Genomic DNA, 19,381 nt, shown 5'->3' on the forward strand with positions numbered 1-19,381 from the left:
TAATAATAAAATAAACATTTAGACAGCCATATCCCGGATTAAAAGTTGTTAATGACTCATCCGGATGCTTATTTAATGAGTCTGTTTAAAACACGGAGCAATAGGACAATAAACTGAAAGGATGTTGTGAGATATAAATAAACAAACATTAGCTTAGCATTTTTGCTGTTTTCTCTAAATAAATTTACATGACATGGGTCTAAAAAACATTTCATAAAATACAGATTTTTAGAGGTATCATCTTCAGATTTAAAACAGAACATGGTCAGACCTGTGGCTTTAACTGCAGAGCATTTCTAGATTGCTCCAAGGCCAATTTCATTTAGATTTTCATAACAATATTTCATACATGTTTGGTGGAGTTTATAAAAAAGAATAATTTAAGCTCTCTATAACAACTTTTTTCATTATGAAAGTAACTAATGTTCACCTCTTAATAAACTTCCAAGTGTCTGCTTTCAAATGAGACCAAACTTATGCTTTTAGTGCAAAGACTTTACAAACTGTATCTATTTTAGTTTGGCTATGACAGTTTTTGTGGGGGGGTTCGGAAAATGGAATGAGGGCTAACAGGTTAACATATTTTTAATACACTTTAAATAAGCACGTTGGGAATACAAATGTATTAAAAGCATATTACTTAAATTTTAAGTATATTTTTAATACATTAAATACTACTTTTTTTTCACCTGGGTAGTCCAGTTTTTCTCTTGTCTCCAAGAACAATATTGTCTTTGTGGGTCTTTCTGGACTCCACTCAGTCTTTTTTCTGAACATGTTTCAGAACATTGTGCAGTGCCCCCATCACTGCTTGAGATAAGTTATAGTCCCATTCCTGTATGATGTGTTCTCAGTCCAGTTTATGAGTTACTCCTGTCTTTGCAACTCCAACACTTTGATGTCACACAGTTTTTGCCATTGTCTTTTCATCGTCAGCTTTTATTCACTTTCTTGAATGTCAAAGGATCAGAATGATCAGCCCACAAGGTTTTAGCTTGACCCATGCAAAATATTGCCTTTTGATTTAAAATAAAATTTATTTTGTGACCACCTTCAATCATCAGATGAAGACTCCTCTTCATTTTGTAATAATTTATCTTTGTATAATTTATCTGTGTCATTCACCTTTTAATAATTTTCCTGTCCTTTTTATTTTTCTCTTTATTTCCACCTTTAATAACCAGGTCTCCACTATTTTCCTATAATTTGTTGTTTTTATTTCAAAGCTTGCCTCTGTCTTTCTGCTAGAGTTTACTTAATCCCACAATTCCCTCGAGCTATAGGAGTTGACCTTCCCCCTCCCTTTCTCTCTCTCTCTCTCTCTCTCTCTCTCTCTCTCTCTCTCTCTTTGAGCATTTCTTTGTCTGTTAATTATCTCCTCTTATCTTTCATTAGTTTATATATATATTTAATTTTATTTCTCCTCACACAATGCCACATCAAATGTTTCCTCATTTGAACTCCAATTATTTTATTTTCTAATTCTCCACACAACAATTGTTTAATCCTTATTTTTCCATTAATGTGACTGCCATAATCTTTTCTTTGCAATATAACACATCTTATATTTTATAATTATTTCTCATTTAACCACTTCACAAACTTATTGTTTTTATTTGTCCAATTTATATATTCTCCAAATAATTACTTAGATTTCTAATGTGTCTTTAAAATAAAATTTCCTTTATAATATTTTATAATGTTTTGTCAAATAGTATCAAATACCATCACCAACATCTGTCCTTTTTTTGACAAGCAATCTTTTCCTATTGAGCACAATTTTTTTTTATTTTAATCAATCATTTAAACGAATTATTTAATTTCTAGAATTAGCTGTATACTTCACTGTAATAACTAATATTTTTGGCTACAATACCTCAGAACCACAATGTCTTCAACTCTAATCTTTAATACCCAGCATTTATAACTGTCTCTTATCGTATACTCATATTCACATACTTTCAAACTTTATCTCCTTTTTTATAGATTTAAACAATCTTCACTCCTGTAACACAACACCTCTCTGTGGGCTCTTTAGAGCCACAGGAGAAAGACACACCCACTGCTCACTCAGCCCCCACTCTTGCCATCTCATACATTCACACACAGACTCTATATTACAGACACATTGCATTCTCACACAAATAAAATAAACCAACTCTATCTAGACAACCTGGCCAAGTTCATCATTCCACTTCACTTCCATCAACATGGAAAAGATTCACTTACACAATTTACCAATCCAACATGACAAATAAAACAAAAACAATATCTCTCATCAGCCCGGGCGTTTCAAAACAACAAGACAAATAACACATAGACCGTACCTGACCTGCAGGACTTTAATAACTCTTCTCTCCGAACCCCAACGTGTCCGCCCCGACACGGTAACACTCAGGTTCGCGAAACTTCTTAGGCATTTTCTCAACTTAACATTAAATCTTTATCCAAGCCACTCAACGACAAAAATAAAACAATAAAACTCATTCACACAACAAACCATCATCTGTCCTAGCACACATTCCTTTTGAAAATGAAACCCTTTATTCTTATCATTTAATCTAGAAATCTTTAATTTCCCCTTTTTATTCTTAAATTTGGAAGAGCATTTGTGATTTGACCACCCCGAGCCATCTCAGGTGAACAATACAATCTTTTAACAAGCAAAACTGCTCATCTCTGTAGGTGGCCACCTAATTGCATTGTCCATTGAGAAAGCCAGCTGTGGTCTCAGGTTCTGTGCTCCTTTTGATGTCCCATCTGGTGTCAATTGTTTTTACCAAACCTTAAATTTCAAATGTATGTTTGATAACTTATAAACCAAATTGTTAACCCAACCATTTTTCAGTAATTAACCCATTAGCATTTAGTTATTTTTATTTTTTATTTTTTTAGGGCTCATTATTACACACTCTAACACAGTAGTCATCCCCCATACACTCAAAGGACAGCACTTACACCCCCCTTAACAGCCCACAGAGAGACTGCCTAAGGGAAACTTTCTCCGTGCCTGCCAGATTCACGTTCACAAACAACAAACAAACTCTGCAGCTGCATACATACACACTCAAACACAAATTATTAAATAATTTACACAATCGTCAGTGCACTTCCCCGACGTGACGACTTTTGCGTGTCCTTTTTTACATTAACCAATTAAAACAATCATTACTGCACCTCCATCAACGTAATGATTTAAAATTTTAACTTCAAATTAAACCAAATTAAACCTCTACGTTATACACTTCCTCGACAAACGTAGCATATGCAACCTTGCATACAAACTCTTACGCGTTCTCTTAACTTAAAATCTGTTTCAATTCACCATGATCATCAAAGCCAAAGTAACTTAACACAGATTCCTGCATGCATGCCTTAATTAGATTGTACCCTTGAAATCAAAACCCAGTTCACATATATGGTTCTTAAATTTAGAAGAGCTTAAATTTCTCACCACGTTGAGCAAAGTCTGGCCAACAACACAAACCTAATAAATAAGCAAAAAGTGCTTACCTTGTATATGGCCATACGCTGTTTGTGTTGCTCGTCAGGTTCGCTCAGGTGGTGCGACTGTCCAGCTCTTTTCTATCCCGGGTTTCGGCACCAAATGTTGTGGTTTTCCATTTTTATTTTTTTATTTTTTTTTATTTTTTTTTCTGATTTCAAGAGATAGACTTTTATTTTCCGGACAAAATAATAAGCCGAGGCCGCCCGAAGAATTCCTCCCAAACCCAGTCTGCCGGCCTGGGAGGAAATCTCCAAAACAGTCTGACCCTCCAAGCCAGGGCCTGGCAAAATATATGGTCTTTGTTCCCTCCCCTCATAGTTAAAACAATATGTTTCTGTTCAGGCAAGATTCTGTTCAGGCAAGACCCACATGACATTCCTCAGACCCGTGGCTCCTTCCCATGACCTATTTGACCCTGGGCTATTCCCTTTGTGCCAGACCTGAATGCACACATCTTTTCTTAAATCCACACAGATGGCTTTTAAAACTTCTAACACCTAAGGCACCACACAGATGGCTTTTAAACTCCTGACCCACACAACATAACACATGACCTGCATAACTTCATAGTAAACAAATTGCGTGTGATTATAATGGTAAACTCATATTCATCATATTAATGTAGATTGGGATTAAAATAAAACTTCTTCAATCTCTTCTGGAAGTTGATTCCAGCTACAGGTGGCATAAAAGCTAAATGCTGACGCACCTTGTTTTGAGTTAACCCTTGGTATTTCTAACTGACCTGATCCTAATGATCTGAGTAATCTTTTAGGTTTATATTCAGTTAGCATATCTGTCATGTATTTGGGTCCTAAGTCATGAAGTGATTTATAAACGAGTAACAATACTTTAAAGTCTATTCTAAATGTAACAGGAAGCCAGTGTGAGGACCTGAGGACTGGAGTAATGTGCTCAGATTTTTTGGTTCTGGTCAGAATTCTGGCAACAGCTGTCTTTTGGTCTTTTTGGAGATCCCAGTAAGGACTCTATTGCATTAACCCACCCTGCTGGGGATGAAAGTATGAACAAGTTTCTCTAAGTCCTGTCTTAAGACAAAACATCTAATTCTGGCAGTATTTCTGAGATGGTAGTAAGCTGATTTGCTTATCGCTTTCACGTGACTACTGAAATTAAGGTCAGACTCTAAAATTACACCAAGATTTCTGACTTTATTTTGTGTCTTTAGACCCCTAGAGTCAAGGTATGTGTTAACCTTGAGAGTTTCATCTTTATTTCCAAATACAATGACTTCAATTTTGTCTTTGTTTAACTGGAGGAAGTTTTGACGCATCCAACAGTTAATTTCATCAATGCATTTACATAGAGAGTCAATGGGGCTGTAGTCATTGGGTGACAGGGCTAAGTATATCTGGGTGTCATCTGCATAGCTGTGGTAAGCAATTTGGTTCTTTTTCATTATTTGACCAAGTGGGAGCATAGTCAAATTAAACAGAAGCGCTGCAAGAATTGAACCCTGTGGGACTCCACATGTCATGGATGTCCACTCAGATTTATGGTTACCTATGTTCACATAGTAGCCTCTCCCTTTTAGGTATGATTTAAACCATTTGAGGACCATCCCAGAGAGCCCTACCCAGTTTTCCAGTCTATGTAAGAGTATGGTGTGATCTACTGTGTCAAAGGCAGCACTAAGATCTAGTAGGACCAGCACTGATATTTTACCTGAATCAGAGTTTAAGCGAATATCATTTATTATCTTTATGAGCACTGTCTCTGTGCTGTGATGCTGACGGAAACCAGATTGAAAATTGTCCCGATAGCCATTTAAGTTTAAGAATTTGTTCAGCTGATTGAAAACAACCTTTTCAATGATCTTGCCTATAAACGGAAGATTTGAGATTGGTCTGTAGTTGCTAAGTATGGTTTTGTCTAGGTTACTCTTTTTAGGAGAGGCTTAATAACTGCTGTTTTTAATGACTCTGGAAAGGTGCCTGTGATCAGAGAGGTGTTTACTATTTTTAAGAGGTCAGTTTCTAAGCAGTTAAGTACCTTTTTGAGAAAAGATGTGGGGAGAGTGTCAAGGCTGCAAGTTGATGCTTTAAGATGTTGTACTGTTTCTTCCAAGGTTTTTCTATCAATTATGTCAAATTCTGAGAGAATGACAAATTTCTGAGGTTGTTGCAATGATATCTGACTGACCACAGTACAAAATGAGGCCGTATTGATCGTCATTCTGATATTACTGATCTTCTCAGAGAAAAAGGTTGCAAACTCATTGCATTTGTTGTCAGAGAGCATTTCACTAGGAACTTGATTTGGGGGGTTTGTTAGTCTCTCTACAGTAGCAAAAAGAGTGCGAGTGTGGTTTATGTTGTTATTTATAATATTGGAGAAGAAGGTCTGTCTAGCTGTGCCTAGTTCTACATTGAAAGCACGAAGACTGTCCTTATAGATGCTATAATGTACTTCAAGTTTTGTTTTCCGCCACATACGTTTAGCTTTTCTGCATGTTCTTTTCATACGCTGTACTGCTGTTGTGTTTCTCCAAGGTGCTTTACGTCTGCCAGTGATCACCCTGACCTTTACTGGAGCTATACCATCAATAGCATCTTTAACTTTTATGTTAAAGTTTTCAAGGAGAACATCAACCGAGTCTGCCGATATGTTTGGCAACATTGACATAGCATTCATAAATACCTCACTTGTGTTCTCATTTATGAACCTTTTCTTGACATAGACAGATCTAGCATCAGTGGCAGGACAGATCAATAAATCAAAGTAAACAGAAATGGTCAGATAGCGCTTCATCCTTGATTACAGTGGATGAAATGTTTAGACCCTGGTCTAGAGTGTGTCCCCGATTGTGTGTAGGACCTTGCACGTGCTGGGTCAGATCAAAAGTGTTTAAAACATTTAACAGTTCATTTGCAGTATTGTTTTCTGAATTGTCTATATGAATATTGAAATCTCCAGCAATAACAAAATAATCAAATTCAGAGGTAATTGTTGATAAAAGTTCTGTGAATTCATCAACAAATGCTAAGGTGTATTTGGGAGGTCTATAAATAATTGTAAACAGAATGCGTGGTGTACCTTTTAGAGCAATACACAAATATTCAAAAGACTGGTAATCACCAAGTAACACTTGCTTGCATTGAAAGGCATCTTTGAATAAAGCAGCTATTCCTCCACCTCTTCTAACAGCTCTACAGACATTTATAAAGGTACAGTTGGGTGGGGCTGATTCATTGAGGACTGTAGCACTGCAGCTGTCATCTAACCAAGTTTCATTTAGAAACATAAAGTCCAGGTTGTTAGTGGTGATAAGATCATTAACTAAAAAGGATTTGTTCTTTAGTGAACGGATGTTCAGAAGTGCTAACTTAACAGTAACTGGTTTTGGCACTGTATCAATCTCAGACTGACGTATAATAGGCCGTAGATTAGATAGAATTGCTGTGCGGCTGGAGACGGCCTTCATCTGTCTATCACATGTCAGGACAGAGATAGGGAAAGCTAAAGGGACATCGGGCACCCGCTTGTTCTTAAAATATTTATGATTGTTACTGCTGACGTAGCGGGAACCCAACACACATCAGTTACCAGTGCTGTTTGCAGATGAGGGCTGGTGTGATCCCTGACGTTGAGGCAGAGGTCGGAGTGCTCTCTCAGATGGAGGGGGAGGGCGGGCTGGGCCCGAAGGCTTTGATGGTTGAGGAGCCCGCCGTTTCTTGGTTGATATTTGGGGACTCGCAGCAATAGAGTGGGAGAGCTTTGTTCCAGCAGATACCAGTTTCTCCATTTTCTCTGAAAAGCCCAGAAGTGGTGATGTTGGAGAGAGGGAGAGAGAGTGTGACGACATCAGCTGTGATTCTGGTGTTCCTGAAGGCTGAGAGGGAGTGTTATCATTCCTCTGGTCATTATCAACAGAAACGTCCTTGGGTGTTGATTCACAATCCAGCTGTAGCGAGGTCTGTGGGCAGGGCTCAGCCTGAGCTGTGTCTGTGAACAGTAGTTGTGACTGCAGAGTTTTATCCTTGTCTTCTGAATGTCCATCCAGGTGCTGGTGTAAAATCCTGTGGTCATTTCCGCTGTTCAGTAGTGGACTGGCACACTCAGCTGATGGATGATGCATGGAGAAAAAGATATTGTCTTTAAGCAACCTAGCACCCAGTTTGTTTGGGTGGATACCATCTGTGTTAAAAAGTTGCCTTTGGCTCCAGAAGATATTGAAATTGTCAATGTAATTCAGTCCTCTCATGGTGCAGGTTTTTTGCAGCCATGAATTTAAACTTAGTAGCCGAGAAAACATATTTGTTCCCCGGGCTGGGAGAGGTCCACTGATGAAAGATTTAACTTTCAGTCTTGCAAGTGTTTCAAAAAGTTCATTGAAATCCACCTTAAGGAGCTCAGACTGCTCTTTCCGAATATCATTCTTTCCCACATGTATGACAATCCGACTGACAGACTTATGTTTCATCAGAATGTTGCCAAGTTCCTTGTTAACATCAGAAACCATTGCACGAGGAAAACAGTATGTACGGGTAGCCTTGCTTTCAAAGTTTCTGATAATATTGTCACCCACTATCAGCGTGCTTGGCTCGGCTGCTGTCTGAGCGGAGCGCCGCTGCCTGTATGATATTGAGCGTCTGTTAGCTCTGTAAGCTACTGACTGATGTGATCTGTGTCCATTAACATTTGGGGATTCTTCACCCAAACTCATTAGTGCTTCAAATCTATTTTCAAGCCGTACAGGGGGTGGTAGAATACCAATATTGGCTACTCGAGTTGTACCCATATCTGGGGTAGATGATGCTAATGCAGCAATTTGTGACACTCGTGACAGTCTAATGTCTTGAGCACTTTTGGGTCTCGCACCCTGTTTCTGCCATCGGTTTGTGTCCTCAATTACTTTAGGTTTCTCTGAGCTCACTATGACCTGTTTATAAGCATTAGGTTCACAGGACTCAACAGCTTTATGTTGAGAAGGACCACGATGAAGCTCCGCTGTATGTTCTGGCAGGGTCGGCAGCGCCACAAGTAACTTTGTTTCGAGAACCGCAATCTTTTGTAAAAGTCTGTGGCAGTTTGAGCAGCAGGTGGATTGAGATCCAAAAGAAGGCATTTTTTCTTCTTTTCTTCTGTTTGAGTGTGGGCAGCTGTGTTGTCCTGTTTTAGGATTGTCAGCTGCCGGCAATAGCAGACTGGTAGACTGCTATGATAGAAACCCCAAGTTGTTAAATATTCCAAATATCAATATAGTTCCAGGAATTTGTAGTTTTAGTTTGAGAGCCCAATTGTTTAGTTTGAGCACTGTGCTGAACTGCTGGTAGTTGAATCAAAAGATAAAAGCGAAAAAGCAAAAGCGCAAAGCACAGAGCGCAAGTAAAAGCGTCCGAACAGTAGCAAAGCAGGAAAAAAGCAAAGACGTTGTTTTTTGGGCTAAATCACGTCGGCCCGTCATGACCTTCATTTAGTGCAAAAAAAGACGTTAAAAACTGGTCTTTGTTTGGTCCGTCTAATTCAGTCTAAATTTTGCCTAAAATCAGACGTCTTTTTCGGACCACTTATCTACTATAATAGAAATATGTGATTTTCAACCTGAGTTTATTCAATAATAATCCTGACAAAATATGCATGAATGTATACGTAGAAACAATATATACTGACCACATTGAACGATAATGAAACATATGCTTTGTTTAAAGTCTATTAATATTTCTGTTTATTTTAATTAAATAAATATGTTAAATGTGCTCTAAACAAGTAATTTTGGTCCCGTACAGCACTGATAGAAGCACTTCATTTTCATCTTTTAACAAATATCTTTATTTTCTTTTATTATGATATTATTGGCAGAGGCGTGCGTCAGTCTCATGCTTTGTGATCACGTGATTATTCAACCGGGAGACGCGCGTTCTAGATTTACAGATTTTACCGAAGTGTTTCAGTTTTGTGGTCGATTCTGGGGTAAGTTTCCTTAAATTCGTGGTTACTTTATTGAAATTAGTTCACAGGGATGTTAATTCAGTTGTTAGTATATGTCGATACCAGTGTTGGGGCTAGTTACTCAAAAAAGTAATATATTACGTATTACATATTACTCTCAAAAATAGTAATGCCTTACTTTACTTTATTACTCCCTGGAGAAAGTAACTAGTTATATTACTAGTTACATTTTTTTCTGGACAAGAATGTTTATTTGGGCAAGCCACGGCCAAGAAAACATCCAAACACCAAACTCCCAAATCAATAAAAAATTACAATTTTATTAGATTAGATTTGACAACAATTTACTCATTCAAAATACAGGGATGACAACAGGTTGCAATTCATTTTAGATGGACACCTTTAAATGGACAGCTGATGAAAGAATGACAGTTCACAATAAATTATTTCCTGATAAAGACTTCCAAGAGTTCTGTATTCTTAGCAGGGGGATACCATGATGTTAGTGCACATTATTTACCCACCCACTATACACAGCAATGCACAGCAAATTCATCCAACACCCAAACATATAAATATATCAATTTAACACCGCAAAGTAATAAATACACAATCAATTCAATAAATATCATTAATATCACTCAAGCTAAAGACACAGCCTTTGTCAATTACGGTAAAATTGATATACAAAATTGATGGGATAAACAACCTGCACGCAACCCGTTAACATACAAACAAACAATGAAATGAGCGCCGGGAGACCGTGGCATAACCTCACATTCATCAAGGTCTCCACGGCAAGAAAACCCACCGTAAATACACCACCTTTTAATACAACATAAAACTGCTGGCTTCCTTACCCGCTACCGGACGTAGGGCACAGCCAGGGTTTAAATTGTGCCGGGGCCGTCCGGGGCTGAGCCCCGGCACATAGGTTGACGGTCTGGCTCTGGTCCGCGACAGTATGCAAAGTACAAGTATCCGTTGATGCGAGTCCACTGACGCGAGTGCTTTCTGTTTATTTCTAGGCTTTAAGCTCGCGAGTGCGCTGCGCGGATGCTCCCAAAGATTACAAAATTACGTCAGAGCTCGCGTCACGCTCGCGAGTGCCTTGTACCTATCAACGCTTACGTTTAACCTCTAATATAACCAATGAGATTAGCTGCAGTGCGAGACGTTTCGAATTGGTAAATTTTAATTGAATTTAAATGTTTATGCTCTCGCCACGTAAAGAGTAAGTTTTCATTTAATTTCATTTAATTATTATTTTTTCACTGACTGTTTACGTTAATAACTTCTTGCATACATTAAGAATGTTAATTTCCTTCTGATCCGATCTCAATCTTTCAGAGTTTAAGATAACGTTATGTGTGAGGCAAAGAGGAGGAAGCTCACAGACTATTTTAAAAGGTTAGTCACTTGAAGTCTACTTGTTTGTTGTGACACGTATTAATTCATGAAAATAAATCACAAAATGTTGAATTTGACTCTACAGTCCATTTGAACTGCAGGATAAAATAGTAGGCTAAATCGTGCACAATTTACTAGTTCTAAGAGTCAATTTCCTATCATATGCTGTTATTAAAAGAGTAACTTAACCAACTTTTTTTAGTTAATGATCTGTAAGAATGTTGGTTTATTAGTGCTGTTCATTGATTTTAGTAAGTTTTTTGACATTTGGATATAAAGTGTTTCAATACTACAATATATGGTGTTAAAATGTCTGAGTGCTGCCCTCTTCAGGTTGAACGGTGGCTACTGCAGTTGAATTGTACTATTGGACTTTTTTTGCATTTTTCAAATATTGCCAGTGGGTGGAGTCAGGCTCTGACCAGGGGTTTGGTTACGCTAACAACATAACATGAACCAATAATGAACTGCACTTATACAGCATTTATTCATGTTAATTTCAGCCATTACTAATACTTTATTAAAATCTTGTTAACATTAGTTAATGCACTGTGAACTAACATTAACAAACAATTAACAGTTTTATTTCTATTAACTTACATTAACAAAGATTAATAAATACTGTAATGTGTTGCTCATGGTTTGTTCATTTTAGTTAATTCATTAACTGATGTTAACTAATGAACCGTATTGTAAAGTGTTACCATTTAAATTGTTATTATTTTTATGGGTAATTCTATCATTCCTTTTGTCCTAAATAATTAGATTTCTTGATAAGTGGCATACTGAATAGCCAAGTTTATGCTGGTTTGTTGCTCCTTAGCATATTTTCAGTCTATTTAAATTGTTTCAATGCAGAGTTGAGCAGAGCAAGGCAGGTGATGAGGGAGCAGCAGAGGAGTTTGAACAGGACAGAGGAGAGGAGGAGGGTAGAGAGGAGAGAAGAAAAGAGGATGTTGAACAGGAAAATGAAGTCATGGGACAGGAGAAAGAAGCAGGACAAGGCAGCAGTGTAGGAGGATTTAGGGATGATTTGCCAGAATCAGAGCCGGATTAACCCAAAGGCAAACTAGGCACGTGCCTAGGGCCCGATTGGCGGGATGGGGCCCAGACAGAGGGGGAATTTTTTTTTTTTTACAAATGTCCCATATACAATTTCCCCGCTGTCGGGCGGGATCCCCGTATATCCAAAACCATTATTTTTCAGGAAATTAAAAAAACGCCGTATTTTTTAAGTTATTAAAAATTATTTCAATTAAAGACGAGCTTTATGGCTCGGGAGCAGAGAGATACGAGCTTATACTCTCATTGATAAAATGGTACGGACACAGACGTCGCCGCTGCCAGCAGTGTTCAACAAATACTGCGGTCACATTGAGCCTTAAAGACGATGCTTCAATAGTTAACCAAAGCTGACTGTAGTATACATCTTACTAAACTCGATTTTAAAGGTTTACGATCTTTAAGTGATGCAATACAAAACACGATGAGCGGACTGCTGTCTAATAAGTGGAAATGAATCTGCTCGCAAACTTACCTTCGTGGCTCACGGGCTTCCTTCTACACAGAAGCATTACAGCTATCGAGTTTTAATAAATGTACTTAAACCTAACTATTTTCACTTGTTAGTGCCTAACAAACAGAAGTTTTATATTAATTAAACAGCCATTTTATCTCCAATAAATAAAACATTTACTTGTGTTTAACATTCACAAAATAATTTAATGGTGGTATGCAAAACATTAAATTTAATTCAAAATTGAATTCAATAAAAACATTGCTGCTTGTGTTTTACATGCACAAAATAATTTAATGGTGGTATCCAAAACATTCAATTTAATTACAGTATTATATTCAGGTTGATTATATTAGATACATTTTAAAACTTCAATGCATGTATGATAAGCCTAGTAATACGTAAATATTTCAAATACATCAATAACTGATATCATAGGTTAACACAGATAAAATCATAGTTAAGTCTTTCTTTATTAAGCCCATTACTGAGTGTATTTGTGTTTGTGAGTTTATGACTGTTGTTGTCTGAGGTGGTGACTCGGATGGGGACGCCAGTCATCACAATGGTTGATTTTCAAGTTCATAGTTCTAATCTGTACCTGACAGAGTTCCTTTAAGGACACAGACATGGTTGCTGCAAAAAATAAACAAATAAAGGACAAACTATCATTTCCCTACGTTATATAAGGCATGTTTGCGTATAATAACGAGGCAAAAATCTAAAAAAATCTAGCAGCCTCAGAAACGATACATTAGAGTTTAGCACTACCATTACTTCCGAGATAAAACTGTTATACATAATATAAAAACTGTTATTATATAATTCATATAACTGAAACATAAATAACCAGTGTTTTGAGGACATTTACCTCAGTGGACATGTTGCTCGACGAGGATTTCGTTGCGATTCTCAATCTTGAAGAGAAATATGCAGCGAAGCTCTCCCGCGGATTACTGACACCTATTTACTTGTACTACTGCCTTAACAACGACACTCCCAATGGATAAGGTGAGGATAATTTAATAGCATTTAATAGAGCCGTGTAATGACGTATAAATAATAAATTTAGAAAAAAATTGTCTGATAGACTGGTTAATATACAACACATGACTTAATTTGGTATACAAACAACCAATTTGTAAGCAAAGACTAGGCTATGTAAAATGTGAATTCACTTTTATTAGTAACTTTGGTAAGTTTCAGATTTCAATTCATAAATAACCTCGATGGGGGGGGCCAAAAAATGCAGCCTGCCTAGTGTAGTCCATTTATTTAATCCGGCTCTGGCCAGAATGCTGGAGCACCAACCAATATGACTATTTCACCAAGACATACTCATTCCTACTCACAACAAAAAACTGGGATGTAAAACATGTTATGAAGCAGGGACACTTGGTGCAATGAAAACTGGAAAACTCAGGTACACATTTTCTGCTGAGTGGCAAAATTGTAAGGTAGGCCCATATGGCAACACAAGTGAAAAACAAAAGAAATCATTGAGAAAAAAAATTAATGAGCACAGTTTGTCACAGAGTCACAAATTAGCAGAAGACATTGTGAAAAAACAAAATGAGAAAGCTCTAGAATCAAGCTTTCTAAAAACACATAGTGATATTTTAGCTTCAACCAACAATGTCTTCAGAACAGCATACTACATTGCAAAAAATAATCGGCCTTACTCTGATTATCCAGGATTGTTAGACCTTCAGGGGATAAATGGTGTAAATGTTGGTCGTGTTCTTCACTCAAATGTCACATGTACAGACATTGTGCATTTTATAGCCAAAGAAATGAGGCAAGCATTATTGACAAGCATCAGGGAGACTCGAGCAAAGCTGACCGTTATTGTGGATGAAAGCACCTCATTAAGCAAGAAGTCTTGTCTAATTGTGTATATCAGAACATCAGTTAAAAGCTCAGAGCCACTGACCTTCTTCTTAGATCTTCTTGAGCTAGAGAGTACTACTGCAGATGGAATTACTAGTATGCTACTGAACTGCCTGCTGAAACATGGTCTTGATGATGCTTTTCTTAAAGAATGTCTGGTGGGATTCAAAATTAGTTGTAAATGTAATGAGGTAATGAGTTACACTTTGGAGCACTTTGCAGCAGGGGCGTAGCCAGTAATGGGCCAGGGCGGCACTGGCCCGCCCACATAACTCCCTGGCCCGCCCAGGCAAGTTTAATCAAAATACATTTTTTGTTTATTTTTATTATTCAAATGTATTTAAGAAAATATATTAATATAATCCTGATTTATTGTTGACCGGTGTGTGTATAATTTGCTTTCTAAATAAAATGGAGTTGCTAAAGCAAGTTGTGCTTTGCAGTACTAAAATTTAAATGTCAGTTTATATTATTTAATAAAATACCAAATAAATAAAAGGAAAAATACTTTTTTGTATTTATATTCTGTCTTTTGATAACAGTATTTCAATATTTGATACTGACACAAAGAAGAGAGCACATACCCACAGAAAGATTTTATTTCACCCTTAGAAACATTAATCTTTATTGAAAGTAGGAGTATATTTCATGAATTCTTAGTACTTAATGTAGTGGGTTGGTATGATGGGTGACGTCATTATAGACCTTTCTGTGTAAGTTCCGCCTGCATATGATAAAAGGTGCATCAGATGACGTAGCAATTGTGTGCACCTGGCTGCTTGGCGTGCTGCTACAAACAACCGCTTCTTACAACTACTGTTCTGTTGGGTGACTAATATCATGTATGCCACCGATTTGTACTGGATGTCGTGCATTGTGTGTGTCTGGGTAGGTTTTGATCTCTTATGTACATGACATGTGTTTATGTAATGTAATGTAATGCGCGTTTGTTTACGTGCAGATATAGACTCTCCGTGTGTCTCAATCAGCTCCCTTGTTCAGTAGTCAGGGCACTGATCAGGGAGTCGGCCATTTTAAGGGCTGTCTCAATCGCAAAATCCGTTCAGTGCACTGGAACGTTCGTTCCCTAAAAATTCCCACAATGCAACGCAAAAACCAGTGAGCATCGATGTTCCCTATGTTCCCTAACCGGAAATCACGTGACCTTTTCTGACGCTCGCCAACCGAACATCACGTGATCCAACTCAATAAACTTGAAATGTTACAGAACTTTTATAAAGACAAACGTTTGTTTTAGTTGTAAATATAAACACACATTGCTACACAGTAAGGGACCACAATCTACTCAATATTTAAAAGAATAATATTTATTTAAAATTGTAAATATATTTATTACATTTAAAATGTAATTATATGCCTCCAATTTTATGCACAGATATGTAAGAGAATAATGACAGCATTTTTCACAATGTACTGTTTTTAAAATTATGTCAGAGAGATGTTGGTTTTGCCGGTTGTTGATGAGTAACAGCTGTGAGTGATTACAACGCTCTTAAGCAGCCGTGACAGAAAAATAAGTGAACATCGTCCCAATGTGAAGTGAGCTAGGGTCCTTACCAGTGCCCGAACCTGTGTACACGATATACTGATTCACGACCTCGGGAGCTAGAGAACGAATTGAGACACACGGTCTGTAAAGTAGCAGTGCGTTGGTGATACGGTGCTGTTGGGCTATAAGCGCTGTATTGTGCATTTTCTTTCTACTAACCTATTGCATGCGAGGCTTGGACGATGTTTTAGGTAGGTGGCATGCATGATGTAAAGTGTGTTTGGATGAGCTGGCGAGTGACCCAATAAGAGTCTGTAAGAATTTACTCCGCTATTCAGTTAATGTGTGTAATATGATACTTTTTGTTAATAGCGAGAGCGGAGGAAATAACGAGGGTGACAAGACGCCGTAAGCTTTGGCAAATTACTGTTACGCCGCTACCTTTCCAATGTAATGGATGGGAACTAAGGTAATCTAATGCTGCCATGTTTTTATAATTTTTGTATGGAAGTATTTATATAATAAAAAAAAGATATTTTAAATGCAGTGTATTGATAACGTGAAAGTGTGTTTGACCAAGTAACTTGTTCATTAGTATTGATCATGTTCAATTGTGTGACAAAGTAACTTTGTCATCAGTATTAATCATGTGAAATTGTGTGACAAAGTAACTTGGTCATGTGGGATTTTAATGTCATATGTTTTATTAATATTGTATTTAGAAGTGTTTTCAATAATCATTATAGTATGCTGAAGTAAAAGATTGTTTGTGTTTGTCTGAGAGAGTGGAAAGTTACTGAGAGGAAGCAGCCTCTGTGTTTGCAAAAGTTACAAGGTCGTGGTTGGATTAGTGAGGAATGTGCAGCTGGCAACGGTCGAGATAAAGACCGAGGCTTATAGAAGAAAAGCAGACAAATAACCATGTTATTAACCAATGTTTTAATATTCACAGGATAAAATATGCAATGTATTTCCTACTTAATCAGTATTAATCATTGAATAATTGATGTAATAAATATAAAATGTTGTCTTTGATAAATGTGTATTAACCAATGAAATGAAGGTTGTATGAATAACCTAATGGAGACATGGCAGCTTAACCTTGAAGAACAGAACCTCCTGTGTTTGTTCTTTGTGTGTGTATCATTTCTTCCCTAACAGATTGGGTGTGGTGATGGAGTCAGATGTACGAGGGGAACGGCCTTTGTGGGTGGAGATTCTAAGAAGAAAGATCGACGTCATATATTTTATAAATATGCATGTTATTTTTTGAGCTGGTTGTTCATTGCTTGAGATGACCCAGCGCTGTAAAACTTTTTCATATCTGATCAATAAATAACTTAATTTTAATACCGTGTCTTTCCTCTAATTATGAACATGCAATGGACGCCTTAAAGTCCAACAGTCATCAGTACTGATCAGGTGAAATTGTGTGACAAAGTAACTTGTGTATCAGTATTAATCATGTGAAATTGTGTTTGACAGAGCTAATTCACTTGCCAGCTTGTAACGAAATGACCACTGTTTTTCCCAGTATTAAAGTGTTTGGATTGATTGTATTTCTTTTCTTTTACTTTGTATTTTGATGTGATTGTAGTTTTGTTTGTTTGTTTCTTTGGTTTTTTCTTTGTCTGCCTGGTTAACGGGCCAGCGTATTATATCACTCCGGCCTCTAGAGGGTGGTGTGTGTGTGTAGTGATAAAGTATACCAGCGTGGATTTACTTGTGAACACAGAGTGGGTTGTATTTCTGGTAGATGTGATTTATAGTAACACTGCTGAGAGTGACTAAATTGTATGTAGAGACTTGCCATCAATGACTAGGCCCGTTATTCTGGTTGCAGCCATTTTGAGTGTTTTTGTGTAATGTTTCCTTAACTCTTTTTTTAGTTTCTGTTGATTTACTGTCAAACACTTCTATTGCAAACAGTATACTTGCTGTTTTATTCTTTTCTAATAAAAGAAACCGTGTATTCTTATACTGTGTAATTGTTCATTAAATTGAACCCCTGGCGCGGGCATAGTGCCCTTTTTGAATATCTAGACCTAAAGTCTATTTGGTAACATTAAGATAAAAATGGCACTTTCAGAAGCTTGATAAATATGGGAACCGTTGTCTAACTTGAAACTAACTTCAGTTTCTTTCCTTTCCTATCAGTATTTCTTTAAATTCCTGTTCCGTGTCACATGGCTTATGCAAGACTGAATCCATGAAGGCGAGTCGTCATCATCATCATGAGAAACGTCTTTGCTCACTGCATGCACATTTCTTTTATAAGCAGAATGACAAGAATGACACACTTTGGTGAAGTGATTGTGTTTTTGGGGCTGTTTAAACTTGGTATTAAGATGTGGTTTTTTTGTCAATCGGATCATAAGTGGATGAGAGGGACACATTCTGTTTACACCTGGTATTTAAATCTGTCAGTTTTGTCCACTTTCAACCTCTTCTGTCCTGAATACTTTTAGGTGATGGTCTGTGGAGACTGTGGGCGATTCTTTCTGCTGTCATTTAAACATGAGCAGGAGTAATGACGGGTTTAAATGGACGCAACTAATATTATGTCAGAGTCCGCTACTTGTAAGTAAACATGCTGCACAGTGTTTTGTACATTTATATGTAAAAGCTTTCTTTGATATTTCTTTGATATTCTCTTGTGGCTGTTGGAACACATTCTACCACATGCGCGCTTACACTACAAAAGCAATCAGGCAAGCCCGTAGGCAGGGGGGGTTCGGGTGGTTCGAACGAACCCCCCCTCACTGCCAAAAGGTCCAGAATTTAAGTCGTTTTTTCGCTTGATTGTTGTCATCATTGTTTTAATCAATGCTTGTGACAAATATTCTGGGTTCCTGTTTCAAATTTATATGATACATTATTGAAGCTGGACGCATGATTTCTGTCATTTTCTGATGCTCGTTTTATTTGACAACGCTCAGCGCTCGTTTGACTTCTGGCTGCGCTGCGCAGACTGATCGGAATGTGACGTCTTAGCACCGCGAGACCGATTCAATAGTAAATAACTAACTATGCTTTTAAATAGATCTCGCGGTAGTGTGGTGTCACAAGTAAGATAAGTAAGATAAAGTCAAAATTATTCCGAGATGACCAATAAAATCAGACTGAGGTGCAACACAGGGGTCAGATGCGCAGTTAGTGGAAGTGCAAGAAAGATGTAAGTAATCAAACGCTGACTATTATACAGTAGTTTAATGATGTGAGAGATATGAAACGCAGTGATTGTCACGGTGACAAGACAAGAAACATTAAAGCACATGGGTGTCCAAATTTAATGCGCTGCTTTAACTCCCTCCAGTACTCCCATTATTCAGCGTGTTTATTAACAAAATTCAACGCCACTCTTTAATTCTTTAAGATATCTTTTTTACTGTATGATTAGATTCACTGTGTTGTACTGAACTGCTGCGAAGCTTGAACTTGAAAACGCGACGCATCACGTGCGCCCACCGGTAATGCGCGTGCACGGAGTTTAAATGAGCCCATATTCATCTTTTGGCTTAAACATTTTACTGCATTCGGTCTTAAAGCCCAATAAACAGTACCTGTTGAAGTCATTAAAGTTAATAAAACAACAAAAGAAGAGAAAGTCACTGGTCCTGACTGTAACCTATAG

The 19,381-nt window shown here is 37.4% G+C and overlaps 1 protein-coding gene and 1 long non-coding RNA gene across 2 annotated transcripts in view; one reads left to right on the forward strand and one right to left on the reverse strand.

The window, feature by feature from the left end:
• The window catches only part of LOC141368955 (uncharacterized), a 246,497-nt gene that overhangs the window by 24,030 nt on the left and 203,086 nt on the right, over nt 1–19,381 (reverse strand). The window lies entirely within an intron of this gene.
• On the forward strand, nt 15,695–17,612 carry LOC141368956 (uncharacterized). The gene is made up of 3 exons (XR_012372373.1): nt 15,695–15,998; nt 16,120–16,216; nt 17,233–17,612. It is a non-coding gene; the product is annotated as an uncharacterized lncRNA (long non-coding RNA).

The sequence above is a fragment of the Misgurnus anguillicaudatus genome, chromosome 12, assembly GCF_027580225.2.
Source record: "Misgurnus anguillicaudatus chromosome 12, ASM2758022v2, whole genome shotgun sequence".
NCBI classification, from domain to species: domain Eukaryota; kingdom Metazoa; phylum Chordata; class Actinopteri; order Cypriniformes; family Cobitidae; genus Misgurnus; species Misgurnus anguillicaudatus.